Source organism: Miscanthus floridulus, chromosome 6, assembly GCF_019320115.1.
Source record: "Miscanthus floridulus cultivar M001 chromosome 6, ASM1932011v1, whole genome shotgun sequence".
In the NCBI taxonomy this organism is placed as follows: Eukaryota; Viridiplantae; Streptophyta; class Magnoliopsida; order Poales; family Poaceae; genus Miscanthus; species Miscanthus floridulus.
In genome coordinates, this window is record NC_089585.1 from 99,893,869 (window position 1) to 99,913,455 (window position 19,587).

Consider the following 19,587-nt stretch of genomic DNA (forward strand, 5'->3'; position numbering starts at 1 on the left):
TATTCATCTGACATGGTCGTTCTAACATTGTTTACAAATCTTATATATCTTTCTTGTAGTTTTATAAACTACAAGAGAGATATGTTAGATTTGTGAATAATTTTACTTTCACTTTGTTATATGAAGAAAAGACCAAAACAAATATTGTACATCTTGATGAGTTATACAACTTTGTAGTTGAAAACTTTTTTATTTGAATTAATTTACTACTTCAAAATGTGCTTTGAAATTTTCTTTGCCTAGTGTCAAAAAAAACACTCGGCAAAGAGCTTCTTTGCCGAGTATAAAAAAAACACTCGGCAAAGAAGCTTCTTTGCCGAGTGTCAAAAAAACACTCGACAAAGAAGCTCTTCGCCGAGTGTAAAAAAAAACACTCGACAAACAAGCTTCTTTGTCGAGTGTAAAAAAAACACTCGACAAAGAAGCTCTTTGCAAGTGTTTTTTTTTGCGAGTGTTTTCTTTTCCGCACTCGACGAAGAAGCTCTCTGTCGAGTGTCCGGAAAAAAAACCACTCGACAATCCACTTCGCACTGGACAGAGAGCCGGTCTCCAGTAGCGATGCGATTTGGATCCATCGCCGCCATCAACTCGCCCCCTGGCTTCTCTCCCCTCCACTTCCAGCCGATGCCATCGATGCAATCAGGTCTGGAACAGGAAAACACTAGTGATCTACAGACAATGGCGTGCAGACACAATCACGATCCCAAACACTATGACCTAAGCGGCACGCTAGGACCCTAGTGGGGAAGGGTTTTGCAATTTGTGGTTGACGGCGCCAGGACCGGCTAACCGTCGATATGCAGGTGGCCGCCACCGACTGGGTGTCGGTGGGCGGGGCGTGGACGCCGTAGCCGGGATGGCCAGCGGCGGAGCAGTCTAGATCGCCGGAGCGGCGAGCTAGAACGGAGTTGGGATCGGGTTCGCCTCAGAATCGCCCTTGGGGAGAGATCCGCAAATCACGGCGTAAGTTGCCATTGTATCAAGTCTGTTTATATCAAATACTAATGGGATGGCCTGACCAGTGCTTGTCAGCTTGTGCCACCGCCAGCATCCTGCTCGTGCTTCCATGCTTTGGTCGTGTGCTAGTGCGTCGGCTAGGCCTCTCTGCTCCTGACGCGACGCGACCCGCCGTTCCCGTGCGTGTGCATGGTGCATCTGCACGTCAACACATGGTGTTGAGATTTCCGATCCCTCGCACGTCGTGGAGAGATTGACACTTATCAAATTCAGATTGTCTTTTTTTCGTGAACGTGTCTTAGCACATGTTTCATTAGGGCACGTACAACGCCCATCTCCAAGACGCGAATTATGCAAAACAGTCCTCAGCTTCGCTCAGAGACGCTCGCCCCGTCGCCTCGTGAGACGACGGCAAGGGCTCCTGCTCCTAGGTGGAATTGACGAGAGCAGCAGCGTTGTACAGCTTCGTTTCCACGAGTCGATCCTACGCTCGGATACCGTGCAGGCGCTCGCGTGCTCTAGTTTGGTGCTCGCGGGATTTCTTTGGTAGACAGTGACCGTGCTCTAGTTTTGGTGCTCGCGAGATCCAGCACCTTCCTTGCGCTGCCGCCGTCGCCGCCCACTGCCGGAGATGCCAAAGCCCGACGATCCTTAGCGCCGTCGTCGTGCCGCCGCCACCCCTGCCGGAGATGCGAAGCCCGACGATCCCGAGGCTGGACGCAACCTCGCCAATGCCGGTGGACACTGACATCGCGGCGAGCTCGGCCTCTAGCCCGAGCACTAGGACCTCTATGGCAAGAATACGTTCTTAATTCAGTAGCAAGAATAAGCGTAGACTCCATTGCCAACACTGATGAGTTCTTGAAGAAGGTAACTAATGATTCCTGTAGCAGTTGCCTGCGCTAAAGAAAAAAATTAGACAAAGATGTTTCAATTATATATAATATGATATATTGATGATTTAAAAAATTATAATAATGTTCATCTTATTTAAGCTTAATTCATTTTTATCAATTAGCAACACAATGGTGTACAAAATAGTGTTCACAATTCATCTAGGCCACATGCGTAGCATTAAAAAGTGCGTAGAGTAAAACGGACAGCCCATTGTACGACCTGTCTTTTTAGCTGTCTTTACGTTGGATTCGAGGTCCATGGAGACGACCCCTGTCTGTGGGTTGAACGTGCCCTTAAGAGAAAAGAGAATTACAAATTCAGTTTGGCAATCAAATTGACCATAGAATTGAACGTAATAAATGATCGGTATCTAAAATCCTAGTATTAGTAGGGAACCGGTATGATCAGTTTTCAGCGTGAACTAAAACTGTGAGGAAGTCCAGACAACTAGAGATCTCTTGGATTACCATGAGATTCATATCCTTGAATCTTCGGCATTCTTACAGTGTGCAAGATAAGTTCAGATGGACACTATCTATATACTGCATTTATGACAAATGTAATTTTACAACAGGAATTTCAGAGTGGACCAAGAAGGTTCCAAAAAAAAATACATGAGTTAAATGGTGAAGAGAAAAGGCAGATAAAATGACAACCAACATCATATACATCGAAGCTTCCTAAAAAAAATGATCACACCAAATAATTGCTAATCTAAATTCTGGAACTAGAAACCAGAGCAAAAATTGGATTCTCTGACGAGAACAAGATTCCAATTGATTGTGTCAATCAGTCGCGATGGCAGAGAAGCATCACGACGCATCGTCGAATGATGTACAGCCTCGACTTCTGCTCCTTCAGCATTCGACCAATGCCCCGCCGGCTATTCTTCTCGTGGCTCGCCGTCGCCTTCTTCGTCATGGCTATTCAGGGTCAGGGGGGGCTTTCTCTCAAGGAAACTAGGAAAGGTAGGTTGGGTTGAGTGGGATCTTCACAGTTGCTTACGGACAGGTACTCGTGTGCTTATACATAGGGGGAGAAATGAGAGGGACCTTCTCTCTGCCTCATTTTTTAAGAGAAGACTATGTGCTGCTTAGTTGTCAGGTTGCACTAATCTATTCCATTTTGATATAGCAATATGCTACAGTACCTCCCTGCAGTGGGTCGTCGGCTACTGCCACTCCAAATCTCAAGGCTGTTGTTTGGCAACTTGCGGGGACTTTGACTCGAGATCTGAGGGATTAAGGCCATGTTTAGATTGCAAAAAATTTCAAACCGATGAATAGTAGCACTTTCGTCTTATTTGGTAAATATTGTCCAATCGTGGACCAACTAAGCTCAAAAGATTCATCTCGTGATTTCGAACTAAACTGTGCAATTAGTTATTTTTTTACCTACATTTAATGCTCCATGCAAGCGGCTAAAAATTGATGTGATGGAGAGAGAGTGAAAAAACTTGAAATTTGGAGGTGATCTAAACAAGGCCTAAAAGCTGTGGACCACATATAATGCCTCGTGAATCACTCCGATTCACTGCAGATACAGATCGAAATCTCCGTCAGGGTTTTGTTAGGCCACATGTATGCTAGCACTCCTATATCTTGGGAATCAACGTGATTCGCTGTCGAGCTGTAGGCATACATACTCTAAACAATGTCCTCACGTCCTGGTGAGTTAGGACCATGAGGTTTCCCTAAACAATGTCCTCACGTCCAACTTGAACTCATCTCCAATATCATTTGCAACTAGTCGTACAGACATGCGTATAACATCTGATTTAGAGCCTATTTGTCGTATCTGCCTCCGTAAGAAACTTGATGCCGCAATTTTCGCCAAGAGGTTGACAGGAGAATCACAAAAAACGAACCACGATTTCGTGGCCATAGATAGATAGTGTAGGTGATGCATACGACTTTCCTATAGGTTAGTCTAGAGTGGCAGCATGGCGCGTTCTTGTTATGACACTCACTGCTCTACAGGGCGGCCGGTTTGATTAGCATGCAAGATCGAGCTTGTGATCTTCATCATGACGGCCTAAATCTTCCTCATCGGATGAAGCAAGCGTTAACTAATACTATCAGAGAACCTACAACTGCAAAGTGCGATATCTTCAAGTTTTTATTGGCTTTGACTGTAAATATTTTAGGCTAGCTACAATTTCGGTCTATATATCAACAGCTCGATATTGTTTGACCGGAATTTAAAAACAGGTCCATGTGACTTTGTTCTGCCAACGTTAACGTCTGTACAACAAGTTTTCGGTCAACTGGCTTCCGTGCAAATATAGCGAGATCATTGCATGGACAACTAATTCCCGGTGTTAGATTAAGCCAACCAATCTGGACGGGATTCACCGTGCAACAGCTCTACCACTGGATCTGATACCCGTTGAAGTGTTTAGTACAACTCCGCCTCCATCTCTATTTCACTTCTAATTGGGCCCCACACGTCAACTCTTTATCCTCTCTTTCTTTCTCTTCCTCCCGTGCTTCTTCCTCCTAGGTGCGGCCAAGGGAGGGGATGCGGTTCCTCACTGTGAAAAACGCCGACGGAGGGGGCAGCGTGGGCAAGGCATGCGGCCAACGGAGCTCGCGCGCGGGTCATGCCAGGCCGACAGAGCTCGCACCCGGTCTCAGACGCAAGATCTGACAGAGCTTGCGCTGGAGGCCGGCAGATCTCATGTGGGTCTTAGTGGAGGTGGCGTGCGGTCCCGGCGGAGCTCCCAACGATCTCGATGGCCAGCGCGGGTCATGCGGTCCCGACGGAGCTCGTAGTTGACCATGACGAGGCGGCACATGTGTGGCATCGGCTCGAAGTCGGCGACGGAGGTAGGGGCAGATCCATAATGTAAGCATTGATGTCACGTGACATCAATGACTTTGTACAAGTACCATTATAATATCAACATATAAAGGTTTGGCAAGACTATAGCTTGAAAGCATCTAGGCCCCTAGTTGGGTTTCGGTGAATAATGACAATACGTGATTACTGTGACTAACGTGTGTTTTGCAGAGGCAATTAAGTTAGGTCACGGTAATGGAGATCGATTGGGCTATCGTGGTGGTCATGCCCCTACGATGGAAATCGTTTTAGTTTTCAAAGGATGGACGACAAGGTTAAGGATGAACTAGTTCTAAGTGTCGATTGGAGTTGAAGTGACACTTAGAGTAGTTTATGACTTTGTTTTTCCTTTGGCCGTACTATTAAGGGGGTATGGACGGGTAGCTTGACCTAGGAGAGTCTAGTGGGTTAGGTGTGGTGCACACTTGCTAAAACTAGCGCTAGGTAGCTCCTAAAAAGCCCTTAGATCCATTGGAGCAAACTTCATTCACGTATGATCGAGAGTTGGAAGTGAATGGAGAGTCAAATACTGATCGGACGCTGGTTCTGGTGTGACCGGACGCTGGCACTGAGTTCGGTCAGTTCATTTGACCAAGGTGATTTCATCTGGTGCGACCGAACGCTGAAGAGGTGAGTGACCGGATGCTGGGTCCCAGCGTCCGGTCGACTCCAGTAAGGTTCCAGAGAGGGAAAATCGTGACCAGATGCATCCGGTCACAACTTAAACACTGGAGTTCGAGGAGAACTGACCGGAGCGTCCGGTCAACATGAGCGGAGTGTCTGGTCACCCCGTAGAGGCACATAACGGTTCATTTTTCAACCAAGGTTATAAATACTTCCTCCATTCATGTGAGGGGATACTTTTGCTCATTCCAACAGCTGAGAAACTCTTTTGAGAGTGCCAAGAAGAGCAAGGTCCTAGTGAGGTGATTGAGATTTGAGAATCTCAAAGAGAGCCCTCATTAGTGAGATCAAGAGTAGCAAAGTGTGCATCCACCCTTCTCATTAGGCTTGTCGTGGTCAAGTGAGAGTTCGTGCTTGTTACTCTTGGTGATCGTCATCACCTAGACGGCTTGGTGGTGATTAGGAGCTGGTGATCATCCGGCGGAGCTTGTGGATGGCCCAACTCAAGTTGTGAGCGGTTGTGGGTGATTCACCGTGACGGAGTGTCAAAGAATCAACCCGTAGAGAGCACTTGATCCTTGCGCGGATCAAGGGGGAGCTAGACCCTTGCGCGGGTGCTCCAACGAGGACTAGTGGGGAGTGGCGACTCTCCGATACCTCGGCAAAATATCGCCGCGTTCATCCTTCTCTCTTTACTTTGAGCATTCACTTTGAACAATTCAATTCTTGTCATTTACATTCATAGAATTACCATGCTACAGTAGGATTAAAACATAGGTTGCTAAACTTTTGTGCGATAGATCAATAGAAACACTTTCTAGGCACAAGGGGTTAATTGGGCTAACCGTAGGACTTAATTATTGCAAAGAAATTTAGAATTAACCCAATTCACCCCCCTTTTGGGTATCTTGATCCTTTCATTTGGTATCGGAGTCTCGTACTCACGTATTTAGGCTTAACCGCCTAGTAAAAGATGTCTCACGGGGATGGACCTCCTCCTATCTTTGAGGGGGATGATTTTCCATATTAGAAAATATGTATGGAGGCGTATCTAGAAACTCTAGATGTTGGAATACTTAGAGCCGCCTCACAAGGCTTTCCAAAACCTTGGGATGCTAGACACCTACAAGGCGATGAGGTGAATTACAAAAATGGAATGCAAAGGCTCGAAACACCATCTTTAGAGGCCTTTGCAAAGATGTGTTCAACTGGGTGAGGAACCACAAAGATGCCCATGCACTATGGTTAGACGTTTGTGCGCTCCATGAGGGGACAAAGAGTGAGCATGAGGAACGCTATCATCTTGTCATGAAAAAGCTTAACTCTTTTGAGATGCTTCCTAAATAATGTGCTAATGAAATGTACTCACGCTTGAATGTTCTTGTAGAGGAAGTCAATGGGCTTGGACTCACTCAAATGCAACCATCCGATGTTGTAAGAAAGATCTTGAGTGTCCTCCCCATTGACAAATATAGGTATATTGTGACCGTGCTTCATCAAGGTGATCTTTCTACCGCTACACCGACACAAATCTTGGGAAAGATCAATGCTCATGAGATGTACATGAACATCACACCTCAAGATGGCTCATCCTCTAACAAGAAGAAAGACAAAGACTTGGCTTTCAAGGCTAGCCAAGAGAAGGGCAAAGCAAGATTTGAATATGAGAGCTCAAGTGATGATGAAGTTGATGATGCAAGCCTTGCTCTCATGGTGAAAAGAACCATCAAGATGCTAAAGAAGCTTAACAAGAGTGGCATCAAGTTCGATGGCAAGAAGAAGAAGTTCTTCACAAGCTATAGAAGGAAGCCAATCTCAGAGATAGATTGCTACAATTGTGGAGAACTTAGTCATCTAGCACATTAATGCACAAAGCCCAAAAAAGACAAGTACAGGAACAAGTATAAGGGTAAGAAAGATGACTCAAGCAATGAAGAAGAAGATGAGAAAAAGAAAAACAAGTCATACAAGAAGAGAGATGGCAAGAAGAAGAAAAGTGAAAAGGCATACATCATCGGTGATTGGCTCACAGACATTGATTCATCAAGTTGCTCATCCGATGATGATAGTGATAATGAGAAGGTGGCCGCCATTGTGATTGACTCATCATCTTCACCAACACCACCGCTATCATCCTCTACACACCTATGCCTTATGGCCAAGGGTGAACGAAAGGTATCAAATGATGATGATAGTAGTAGTGATGATCATGCTAACAATGATGATTATGATAGTGATAGTGATGATGATGAATTTGAATCACCTTTATATGATGAACTTGTCAAATTGCTAAACAAATATACTAGGATCATTAGAAAGACTAGAGCTAAGAATGACAAGCTAGAAGCTAAGAATGATTCTCTTTTAGCAAAATGTGATATAGCCGAAAAGGCTAGTGTTGAGCTTAGAGAAGCAAATGATGCTATATCATCCAAACTCAAGGAGCTCAAATCTTCTAAGAAAGAGCTTAAAGATAAACATGATAAACTTGAGAGGATACACAATGAGCTCATCACTAGCCACAACAAGCTAAAAGAAGAATATACTACTCTTAAGATTAATTATGATAATCTTGTCATTGCTCAAGAATTTCTATCCAATGAGCCACATGATGCTACTAACAATGTTGTTAAGATTGATATAGCTACATCATATGATGATTTGATCATTGAGAGCATTGAGCAAAATTCTAGTAGCAAGGACAAGCAAGTGGTTGAGGCCGATGATTATGATGAGTTTGTCAAGCCCAAGAATGACAATGAAAAGCTCAAGAAAGATCTTGAAAAGATCAAAAGCCACAACACTATTATGCTAAAAACTCTTGATCATGATAGTGATTTGATTCTTAAGAATGAGAAGCTCAAAAAAGAGAACAAGAAGCTCAAGGAAGATAAAAACAATGATGCACTCAAGAAAGAGAACAAGAAGCTCAAGTTGGAGAAAGAGCATCTCAAGATTGGATTGAGCAAGTTCACAAGAGGCAAGCATCTTTAAAGTGAGCTACTAATGAACACCGTCATGAAGATGGATAGAAGTAGCATTGGGTACTTGGCAAACCAAGAGAAGAAGGCTCAAGCTCAACAACAACACAAGTCAAAGCCAAAGCCAAAGAGATGTTTTGAGTGTGGACAAGAAGGCCACTTTGCCCATGAGTGCTAAACTCCACCACCATAACCCTTGCCCAAGCATGCTAGATCTTTTGCCTTCAATGCTTATTACATGCTTAGAAAGGATTCTAGTGGGAAGATGAAAGTCATGTTCTTAGAACCTCCCAACAAGAATAGACCTAAAAAAATTTGGGTAGCAAAGTCACTTGTTGAGAAGGTGAAGGGCCCTCAATAAGTTTGGGTTCCTAAAGCTTGATCTATTATGTGTAGGTGAACTACAAGACCGGTGAAAGTCATTGGGTTATTGATAGTGGTTGCACACAACACATGACAGGTGATCCTCGTATGTTCACCTCACTAGATGAAGAAGTAGATGGACAAGAAAGAATCATATTTGGAGATAATTCAAAGGGCAAGGTTAAAGGATTGGGCAAAGTGACAATATCAAATGATCATTCTATCTCAAATGTGCTATATGTTGCTTCATTGAGCTTCAACTTGCTATCCATTGGACAATTATGTGATCTTGGCTTCCAATGCTTGTTTACCGAGAAGGAAGTTGTTGTATCTAAGAAAGATGATGATCAAGTGATATTCAAAGGATTTAAATACAACAACCTATATCTAGTGGACTTCACCTCCAAAGATGCTAACTTGACATGCCTATTTACCAAAACAACACTTGGGTAGCTATGGCATAGAAGACTTGCTCATGTTGGGATGAGCTCACTCAAGAAGCCAATAAAGAATGATTTGGTGAGAGGGTTGAAGGATGTGAAATTTGAAAAGGACAAGCTTTGTAGTGCATGTCAAGCTAGCAAGCAAGTTGCAAAACTCATCCAACAAAAGCTTTCATGTCAACCACAAGAGTGCTAGAACTCCTTCACATGGACTTATTTGGACCAACAACATACAAGAGTTTGGGAGGAAATCTTTATTGTCTTATGATTGTTGATAACTATTCAAGATACACATGAGTATTCTCCCTTCATAAAAAATCCAAAGTGGTATCATGCTTCAAGATGTTTGCCAAGAGAGCACAAAATGAATTTGAAGTGAAGCTTAAGAAGATTAGAAGTGACAATGGGAGGGAATTTAACAACATAAATATTAAAGCCTATTGTGATGAAGTTGGGATCAAGCATGAGGTCTCCGCAACAAATACTCCTCAACAAAATGGTGTAGTTGAGAGAAAGAATCGGACATTGATCACTCTTGCAAGAACAATGCTAGATGAGTACAACACCCCCAAAGCTCTATGGGTGGAAGCTATCAACACCGCATGCTATGCATCAAACCGCATATTCCATCAAAAGTTTCTTGGCAAGACACCTTATGAGTTGCTCAATGGGAAGAAGCCGGACGTCTTCTTCTTTAGGGTGTTTGGTTGTAAATGCTACATCCACAAGAAGCGGCAACACCTAGGGAATTTTTAAAAATATTGTGATATTGGTTTTGTTGTTGGTTACTCATCAAAGTGCAAAACATATAGAGTATTTAATCATGCCACCGGTTTGGTTGAAGAAACATATGATGTGGAATTTGATGAATCTAACGGCTCCCAAAGACCACATGAGAATCTTGATGATGTAGGTGATAAACCATTAAGGGAGGCTATGAAGAACATTCCGGTTAGAGACATCAAGCCTAAAGATGATGAAGATGATGTATAAGTGATTGATCCACCTTTTTCATCAAATGTGTCACAAGATGGTGATAAAGATGGGAGAGTAGAAAATGAAAACAATCATGTCTCCCATGATCAAATGGTGGTACAAGCACAAGATGTTGATGCTCCACAACCTCCTCCTCGAGTGGTTAATAGAAGAAACATACCTCTACTACAAGATCATCCACAAGATCTCATCATAGGGAGTCCATCAAAGGGTGTAATGACTCGCTCACAAAAACTTGCTTCATTTATTGCACATTACTCTTTTGTCTCTTGTTTTGAGTCTACTAAGGTAGAAGAAGCTCTTCAAGATTCAGATTGGATAAATGACATGCATGAAGAGTTGAACAACTTCACCCGTAATGAAGTTTGGACTCTTGAAGAGTGGCCAAAAGGTGCAAGAGTCATTGGAATAAAACAGGTGTTCCACAACAAGCAAGATGATCAAGGCGTAGTTGTGAGGAACAAGGCAAGACTAGTTGCAAAGGAGTTCTCTCAAGTTGAAGGTTTAGATTTTGGAGAGACCTTTGCACTGGTTGCAAGACTAGAAGCCATTCGTATCCTCCTTGCATACGCATCATGTCATGAAATGAAACTATATTAAATAGATGTGAAAAGTGTATTTTAAATGGCTTTATTAATGAACTAGTCTATGTTGATCAACCTCCTGGGTTTGAAGACCCTAGATATCCTAATCATGTTTATAGGTTGTCTAAGGCATTTATGGGCTTAAGCAAGCCCCAAGAGCTTGGTATGAGCGCCTTCGGGACTACCAGCCGCCCACCGCCGCCGAAGCAAAATAGTGTGGCCTTGTCCACCGCCGAAGCGGAATACATTGCCGCGGGTGCTTGTTGTTCACAAATTCTTTATATGAAACAAACTTTGCTAGACTATGGTGTAGTTCTAGAAAAAATACCTCTTTTGTACGATAATGAAAGTGCGGTAAAACTTGCAAATAATCTGGTTCAACACTCTCGTATCAAGCACATAGATATTCGTCATCACTTTCTTAGAGATCATATTGCAAAGAATGATATTTTACTAGAAGGTGTAAGGACTGAGGATCAATTGGCGGATATCTTCACTAAACCACTAGATGAGGTCACTTTTTGTCGATTGTGAAATGAGCTCAATGTGCTTTATTTTAGTAACTTCACTAAAAAATGTGCTTGTGTTGTCCCTTGCATTGCATTGTAATATACAATATGTTTAATTTTTGGTAATGCATATAGGGCTTGTCTAACATGGTTAAGATAACCGCTATAAAGCGTGTGAAGAAGCTTAACCTTGGATCAAATTTGACAAGCAACTAGATTTACTTTCAAGTATTGTATTGCATATGCATGAATGTTGCTTTGTCGTTTATCTTTAATTATCCTCTTATTGCCTATTTTCTTAAAAAGAATTATAGCCTAAGGTAAAATATTTTTGAAAAATTTGAGGGTTTGAGAGAGGTCACTCACATAAGTCCCAATTGGTGTTTATTTGGATCTTATTGAAGTTGGGACTTGATTGGAAACAGGCAGCACGAAGGACTTTGAAGATTTGCTGGAAAAAGAGTGATCGGACGCTGCATCGGACTCTGAAGTCCAGCGTCCGGTCAGTTCATAGGAGGTGAACCTGCTGCGATGGAGTGACCGAACTCTGCTGTTCAGCATCCGGTCAGATGGTGGTTTAGCGTCCGGTCGAGCGAAGATGATGGAGATAGGATGGACCAGACTCTGGCTGCGTCCGGTCAGTTGGGATCGGACGCGTCCGGTCACGATTCCAGGGGTTTTGGACCTCTCTGGAATCGACCAGACTCTGGGTGGCAGCTTTCGGTCGTTGTCACCAGAGCGTTCGATTAGTAGAAATCATGTGGGTTTAGGACTTCTTCTCTGTTTCCTTTTCTAATCCGTTGGGGGCCACCATAAATCGCGCTGCGCCGAGACCTAAAGCTGCATAAGCCGTCATCGCCGCCGTGCCTCCATCGCCCAAACCCTAGCCACCAAATCCATGCCAGCGCCACCGCCCCCTGCGTCGTCGTGCTGTACCACTACCTACCTGTAGCCACGTCGCCACACCCCATTCACGCCCGCCCTCGAGTGCCATCGTGCTGCACCGCCGCTCCCGTGACTTCTAGCACCGCCGCCATGCCCGTGCCTTGCTCCAGCGCCACCGTTGTGCCTTCATCGGAGCCACGCCACACTACCAGCCGCCCGTAGCTGAACAGTGCCACCAGCGCTGCCTCTAAGCATCGTCGGTGCCCTAGCCACTGCTCACCGCACCTCTTCACCGTAGTGCACCGCTGATCCATGCCACATTGCCTTGCCAGAACCCTAGCTTCACAGTGCCGACCCGGTGGTTCCCCGATTCGTTCCTCTTCTCATCGATTCGCCGGTTCGTCAGGTAGCATGCCCTCGATTCCTATTTCATATCTATTGCTTGCTTTCTTAGGATTTTGTATCTCTAGATATATTTTAATTATTCATATATCCAATCTATTCTAACATGTAGCGAGTTAGTGTTTTTGAGGTCTCAGTGGCAGCTGTCATTCAACTCGGGGGCAAGCTCGTGAGTACGGATCGAGGCCAAGCCTTAGAAGTGACAATTGGCAGTTGATCTTTATCAGCAGCAGTTATTCTTTTCAGATCCATCAGATGGCTCGTGTCAAGAATGTCAGAGGAGGTCCCGGTGATGAGGATTCGAGGCCCCCGCCTCGCCAGCCTATAGATGCAAAAGGCAAGGCGACGAAGAAGCTAGCGACCAAGAAGCGTAAGCACCCTGATGCAGATACAGCGAGAGCAGCCGTAGTTGTAGAGGCTGCAAAGCGCGTAGAGAGAGGAGGTGCTAGGAGTGGTGTTGTTATTGCAGATTAGCTCTCTCCATCTACGAGGGCTGCACTAGAGCAGGTTGAGCACCGTCATGGTGGTCCAGCTGAGACTGTCATGGTTAGAGGACGGCGTATGGCTATTGATGAGAGTTAGCCTCAGGGGAGTCACAGCAGCAGCCACAGCCAGCAGAGCAGACTCATGAGGGAGAGCAGGCCAAGGAGATAGAGTAGGCACCTCAGCCACAGCTTCGCCGCTCTGGCCGTACCTGTGCTCCAATCACACCGATGCTAGAGACACAGCGGAGGGGTTCTCGTCCACCGCCTAGACCATAGGATCTACCTCTAGTGACTCACTTGGATTTGAGGGCCGCCATGGCCAAGCAGGTATAGCAGCTTAGATTTGTGGACTTTGAGCAATGGTTCCCGCTGAGGAGAAATGACCGAGCTTCAGAGGGTTTCTATACACCACTGTAGTAAGATTTTTATAATACATATCTTAACAGTGGGGCAGTATTTAGATCTTAGAGGGTGTGCAACATTGAGTCTATTATAGTAGCAGCTGGAGTCCATTGCATAGTTTCAGACTCGGCATGATGAGTTCCAACGACAGCAGCAGGCCATACAGCAACAGCAGCAGGCCATGCATCAGTAGTAGCTTCTCATGCAGTAGCAGCTACTTGGGTTTATGCAGCATGTTGTGACAGCTATTGGGGCTTCACTGCCATAGCCTTCACCCTAGCTTGGTCAGCCTACCAACACTTCTATGACTCTAGCTTTATAGCCTAGTGGGCTTCAGAGTCAGGGATCGCCAGTGCCATAGTTTCCTTCACCTATAGAGCAGGTGTCCTAGTGGTTTACTTCGCTAGTGCCAGCCTCGCAGTTCACTCCTCTTCATACGAGCTTTACTCCGCCTCATAGTTCATCAGTGCTCACCCTAGTTTTTAGGAGCCTTGGTGCTTCATTCAGTGAGTTGACAGGGTAACCTACACCGCCAGAGCTACATGTCCTAGGTCCTTCCACAATTGCACCTATTGCCGAGACTACAGAGATGCTCCCTTCTTCAGTTGCATCATCAGAGCAGGCAGCGCTAGTTCTAGATCTGACCCAGACCACTTTAGCATCGCTTCCAGCTATAGAGGGTCAGACTGCTCAGAGCTTAGGATCAGATGATGATGTCACACAGTTCTAGCTCACTCCTCGCACCTCAGTGCCCAACTCATCCGCTATAGGCCCACTGACCGACCCTTAGATTTTGGTGTTTGACGCCAAAGGGAGAGAGGGATCGAGTATGTTAGCCTTAGGGGGAGCGATACATTTAGGGGGAGTCTATCTATTAGCTTATCTATTACATTTGGTTTTTATGTGTGATATACTATTATGCATTCGTGTGTTTACTTTCATGCATTGAACTATATTTATGTGATAGTGATATCTACGTGATTGTGATATGTGACATGTGTGCTCTCTACTTTGAATTATGTATATGTCATATCACTTGTGTTATGCTCATTTGTTTTGCTTCCGCGTTTTACTCCGATGCAAATGAGCTTTATTACTTGTACTCATGCTTATTTTACATCTTTGGAGTACATTATGTTGGCTTGGGTCATATAAGCTTGCCTGTTGAGTCTGTCTACCCAATAACCATGTGTTTCAACAAAAGGTAGCACATGGTTGTTTGCTAGCTACAAAACATACAATTTGTAACAGAGAAAAAACCATGTGTTTTAGCACAAGCTAGCACATGGTTGTTGGTTGCTTGCATAACACATGATTTCCAAGAGAGAAGAAACCATATGTTTTAGCACAAGGTAGCACACATTTTTAAAGAAGGCCCACTTAGAGGAAATATGTTATAATTTCTGTGCAACCAAAGTTGGCCCATTAACTAAAATGACAAAATGACACATTTAATAGCAGCAGCCCATAAGAGAAGCCCAAAACCATAATACATAGGAATATAACTAAAATTATAAATTAGCCCATTTAACAGCAGCAGTCCATAATAAAAGCCCAAAACCATGAATACATAGAAATACAAAGACTCGGGAGAGAAGCAAAGCAAAAACAGATTGCAAAGAAGAACAAGAAATTTCAAGAAGAAGAACTACAAGACTGATCCATACCTCATCAGCAAAGGTTAGTAAACACACGTACAAGCTTATTGACAAAATAATAACACTGCCACTGCAAAAAGAAACTCTGCCTCAAATCAAAATTAACTCAGAGCACCCAACTATTTCAGATGCCGCTAGATTTTGCAATCTTATATGCAAATTAAGTGTAATGCATTATATCGATGAAATTACTATGAAACAGAATATTTACTCACACATAATGAGATGTTCTCGGTGAAAAAAATGCACAATTATTATGATCTTCAAAAATTACAAAACAAGAACATGAAAATTGCTTGTTTCAAATAGTGCAAATACTACATGTTGTTAATGCAATTATACTATATATGTATATAAATATAGAATCCAGCTCATGAATGTGGAGCCAGCTCACAGTATAATTAAACAACACAGAATGTGTACATAAAAAGAATGACAAACTAGGAGACAACAACACATATGAGAGAACAATTTAAATACCTCATACTGCCAGATGCCAAAGGTTCACATAATGAGATAATACAATTTTCAGAAGCACAAAAGATGTAGAAAGAACCTTAACATGAGCCTCCAGTTGCAGCCATATTTGGATGACATCCTAGTTCCTCAACCAAGTACTTGCACACCTCTAGATGGCCCTAGCATGCTGCTCGATCACCATTTCCTATGCCCAGGTTTTTTATGATACCTTACACACAATGACACAAACAAGTTACTACATTGAGGACGCAGATACCCAACACATGACCACGCAATCATCAAGAAAAACTAGCAATTACACCCACTGGCAGATCCTACTAGCACATACTACAACCATTCTTGCATGTGAGTAAGCTGCCACAAGCACATGCAGCTATTGGAGATCACACTGGTACACTATTGTAGAGAAATTATCATGAGCAAATATCATGCACAAAAAACTAAAAAACTTCTGCAAAAAAAGGTCAAGGAGGAGTTTAGCTTCTAGGGTCTGTATTATATTGATATGCAAGGACAAGGACAAAAATAAGATGTGTGTTGGCACAAATTAAAATTAACAAAGTTCAAGAAGTATTAGCACAAATCACAAGAGACAATTTTTTCTATGAAAGGACAATGACATAAACTTGGCTTGGGCAAGCACAAACCACAATAAACAAAGGAAAAGGTGAGCTAGCATAAATAACAAGGACATAAAAGAGGGGTGTGTTGCCACAAATCACAATTAATAATTTGGTGTGTAGAAACAATTTTATTCTATGAAATGGTAAGGACAAAAATTTGATGTGTGCTGGCACAAATCATATTTTTTTATCCAAACTAGAATGTAGAAGTAGCAATGATGTAACCACTTAAAAACCCTGTGCAAACAGAGAATAATGCAGCACCTCGTACCAAGCATCTGAAATGGCGTCTCCTGAGATGGAAAAAAGAGTGATGAATTTACACAACTAGTTTGGAGTAACAAAAACAACAGCAAGTTCACGAAATTCAGGGCTGGACATACATACCTCGGCATTATCCTCTTGGTTACTCCAGGTGAACTGCACTTTGTGCCTCAAGACACTGCCTGCATGTTTAGTAGACTGAGTGATTCAGAACAACAAAATTATGAACCAAAACAAAAACAACCAAACCACCACATTATTGCAGCTGTTCCTCACCTTCTTTTACTAGTCCTAGCAGAACTAGCAGAACTGCCTCAAGACGTTGCTTGCATGATGAATTCACTACGACATCAGGAATAAATCACAATAAATAGAAATGAAATATGTTGGCACAAATCACAAATAACAATTTTTTTCTATGGAAAGACAAGGACAATGTCTGTGCTGGCACAAATCACAAACCACAATAAACAGAAATGAAATGTGTTGGCACAAATCACAGATAACAATTAAAAGAGTTAGACAGATAACCTGGATACACTATGAAAAAGTATGGGAAAACTTAGCTACCGCAACATTAAAAGAGTTAGACATAGCAATTTTCCATTTATCTTAAGAGAGTACTGACTTCCTGATTCATGCATATCAAGAATTTCTACTATAATGTGAAACCATCAACAATCAGTGGAGAAACTGACAAAACAAGAGAAAAACTAAAAGCAACTTAACTCACCTCCTCCGTGTGTCTGTTGTTAGTAACTGGTTTGTTTTCATTATACTCAAGAATGATGTGCTTCAACAAGCTGTTAGGAATGTCCTTCATAATGTGCCACTTGATAGGAAATTAACCAGTCCACTTGCCTGCTGCAAGTATTCAATTGTCTTGTTAAAATCAACTCGACCCACCATCTCAGCTAGACCAATAAACTATCCGCTGGTGTTAACCTAAAAAATCAAGGAAGACAAATAGATACCTTTCGCTTACTGTCAGTTTTCTAAAGCAAATAGGGTTCATAGGAAAGATGTAGTGTGGTCCTGAGAACCTAGTGAGGCAGTGAAACCAAAGCTACATTCATCATTAACACCTACTGCTACTGGGAAATGAAGCAGACATGCACAGCACTGGTAAAGCCAGCAAGGATGACTTGTTTATCAGTATTAACAAAGATAGATGACAAACTAGGACACAACCACAAAATCATGACAAATATAAAATGCAATTTAGTAACAAATATACTAGCTCTAGCACAAATCATAAGTAACAATTTAGTAACAACGAGGCTAACGGTTCAACAACAGCATATTGCATATGCTTAGAACTAAAATTGCAGTGCCTGATACTTACAATCTACATTATAGCAAACTGCAACTATGTAACTAACTAAATCTTTAAATTGTTTGGTTTACTGAAACTTTAAGTTGTCTGATCAGAAATAGTTCTTTGGTATCACTAAAGTATAACTGGCATAAGACATAAGTGCTCCTGTAGCAGTGTCATTGACAGAAAACCACCTAATAAAATAAGCTACAGGTGGAAAATGGTGCTTCTAGGGTTTGTATTATATTGATGTGCGAGGATAAGAACAAAAATGAGATGTATATTGGCACAAATCAGAATTAACAAAGTTGATGAAGTGATAGCACAAATCATAAGAGACAATTTTTTACTATGAAAGGACAAGGGCAAAAACTTGGCTTGGGCTAGCACAAACCATGATAAACAAAGGAAAATGTGAGTTAGCACAAATCACAAGAGACAATTTTTTTCTATGAAAGGACAAGGACAAAAACTTGGTGTGGGCAGGCATAAATCACAATAAACAGAGGAAAAGGTGAGTTATCTTGTAAGTTTTGGCATTGTCTTTTTAATTATGTGCAGTCATGCAAATGATGAAGAAAAGACACATACAAGATCAGGTCCACAACACATCAAAAATGGCGAAAAAGAGGTTCTTATATAACCAAAACTGTGACATTTTGCCTTTTGTGCAAAATATATAAATATTAAATATCAACTAACACAGAAATATTTCCCCCATTTTTGCGGGTCCACAATTCCATAGACAAACTAATGGATATCAGTTGCACACAAATACAAGCCAGAGAACTCCTTGCTACTGAAATGAGTTGCAGTCAATTGCTGGAACAAGTTATGTCTCAAAACAACAACACTTGGTCTCCCAATGAAGAGATTTCAAATTACATACTGAATGCACCCCCGGGGAGCTTTATATCCCTACTAACCGCACCAGACGCATTTCAGGTAAAAAATGTATTGTTTAGCTACAAATTTCTCCATGCAATATTTAGAAAATCCAATGAATTATCTTATCATGTACACTGAATCCATTCACATAACAAATTTTATGTAGAACAACATGATTATAACAACAAGCAGGACAAGTGAAGACTATAATGCTTCTGCATACTACAACTCAACCTTGACGTCAGATGGGGCATTCTTTGAAACAAATGAACAGAGAAGCTTCGACGAGGTACAAGAAAAATAAGATGAATACATACTAAAACACTAATGCAACAAATATGCATAACACAAACCATATTTAATTTTTGCAGCTAGGATATTATCATTCCTGGATGTAGGGCCAAAATATTTCAGAGCCCACAAGGATATGACAGAACAAGAGAAGAAGATGATCAGGACACTAAACAAGTGCAACATACCAACAAAGAAGATGATGTACCTATTATCATTCCTTCAGGGTGGCCTAGGAGCAACACCATATAGGGACAAGGACATCAGCAACTACAGAAACAAAATCAAAAGAGAAAACAAGTCAAACTAACATGACACAAGCACTCTTGTATTTCACAAAGAAAAAAGAGGAGGATCCAAGCTTCTAGTACAAGTTCTTAGTGGACAGCGATAACAAGGTGAAATGTGTTTTTTGGACAGACCCTAGATCAGTCAGATATTATCAGGAATTTGGCGACTGTGTGAGTTTTGACATGACATACCTGACAAACAAGTATCGCATGCCATTTACGGGGATCATAGGGCATGGGCTTACTTGCATCTTTGGATGTGCACTGATTTCAGATGAGACAACAGATATTTTCAAATGGTTGTTCCAAACTTTCCTAGAAGCAATGAGAGGAAAAGAACCGAAGTCAATAATTACAGACCAAGATGGAGCAATGAGGACAGCAATTGCAGAGATTTTCCCAACAA

The 19,587-nt window shown here is 42.4% G+C and overlaps 1 long non-coding RNA gene across 1 annotated transcript; it reads right to left on the reverse strand.

Annotated features, from left to right (window-relative positions):
• Window positions 1-15,402: 15,402 nt before the first annotated feature.
• Window positions 15,403-16,560, reverse strand: LOC136458768 (uncharacterized). Its single transcript, XR_010760049.1, has 3 exons — window positions 16,518-16,560; window positions 16,395-16,423; window positions 15,403-15,715 (listed from the first exon to the last, which is right to left on the reverse strand). It is a non-coding gene; the product is annotated as an uncharacterized lncRNA (long non-coding RNA).
• Window positions 16,561-19,587: the final 3,027 nt, after the last annotated feature.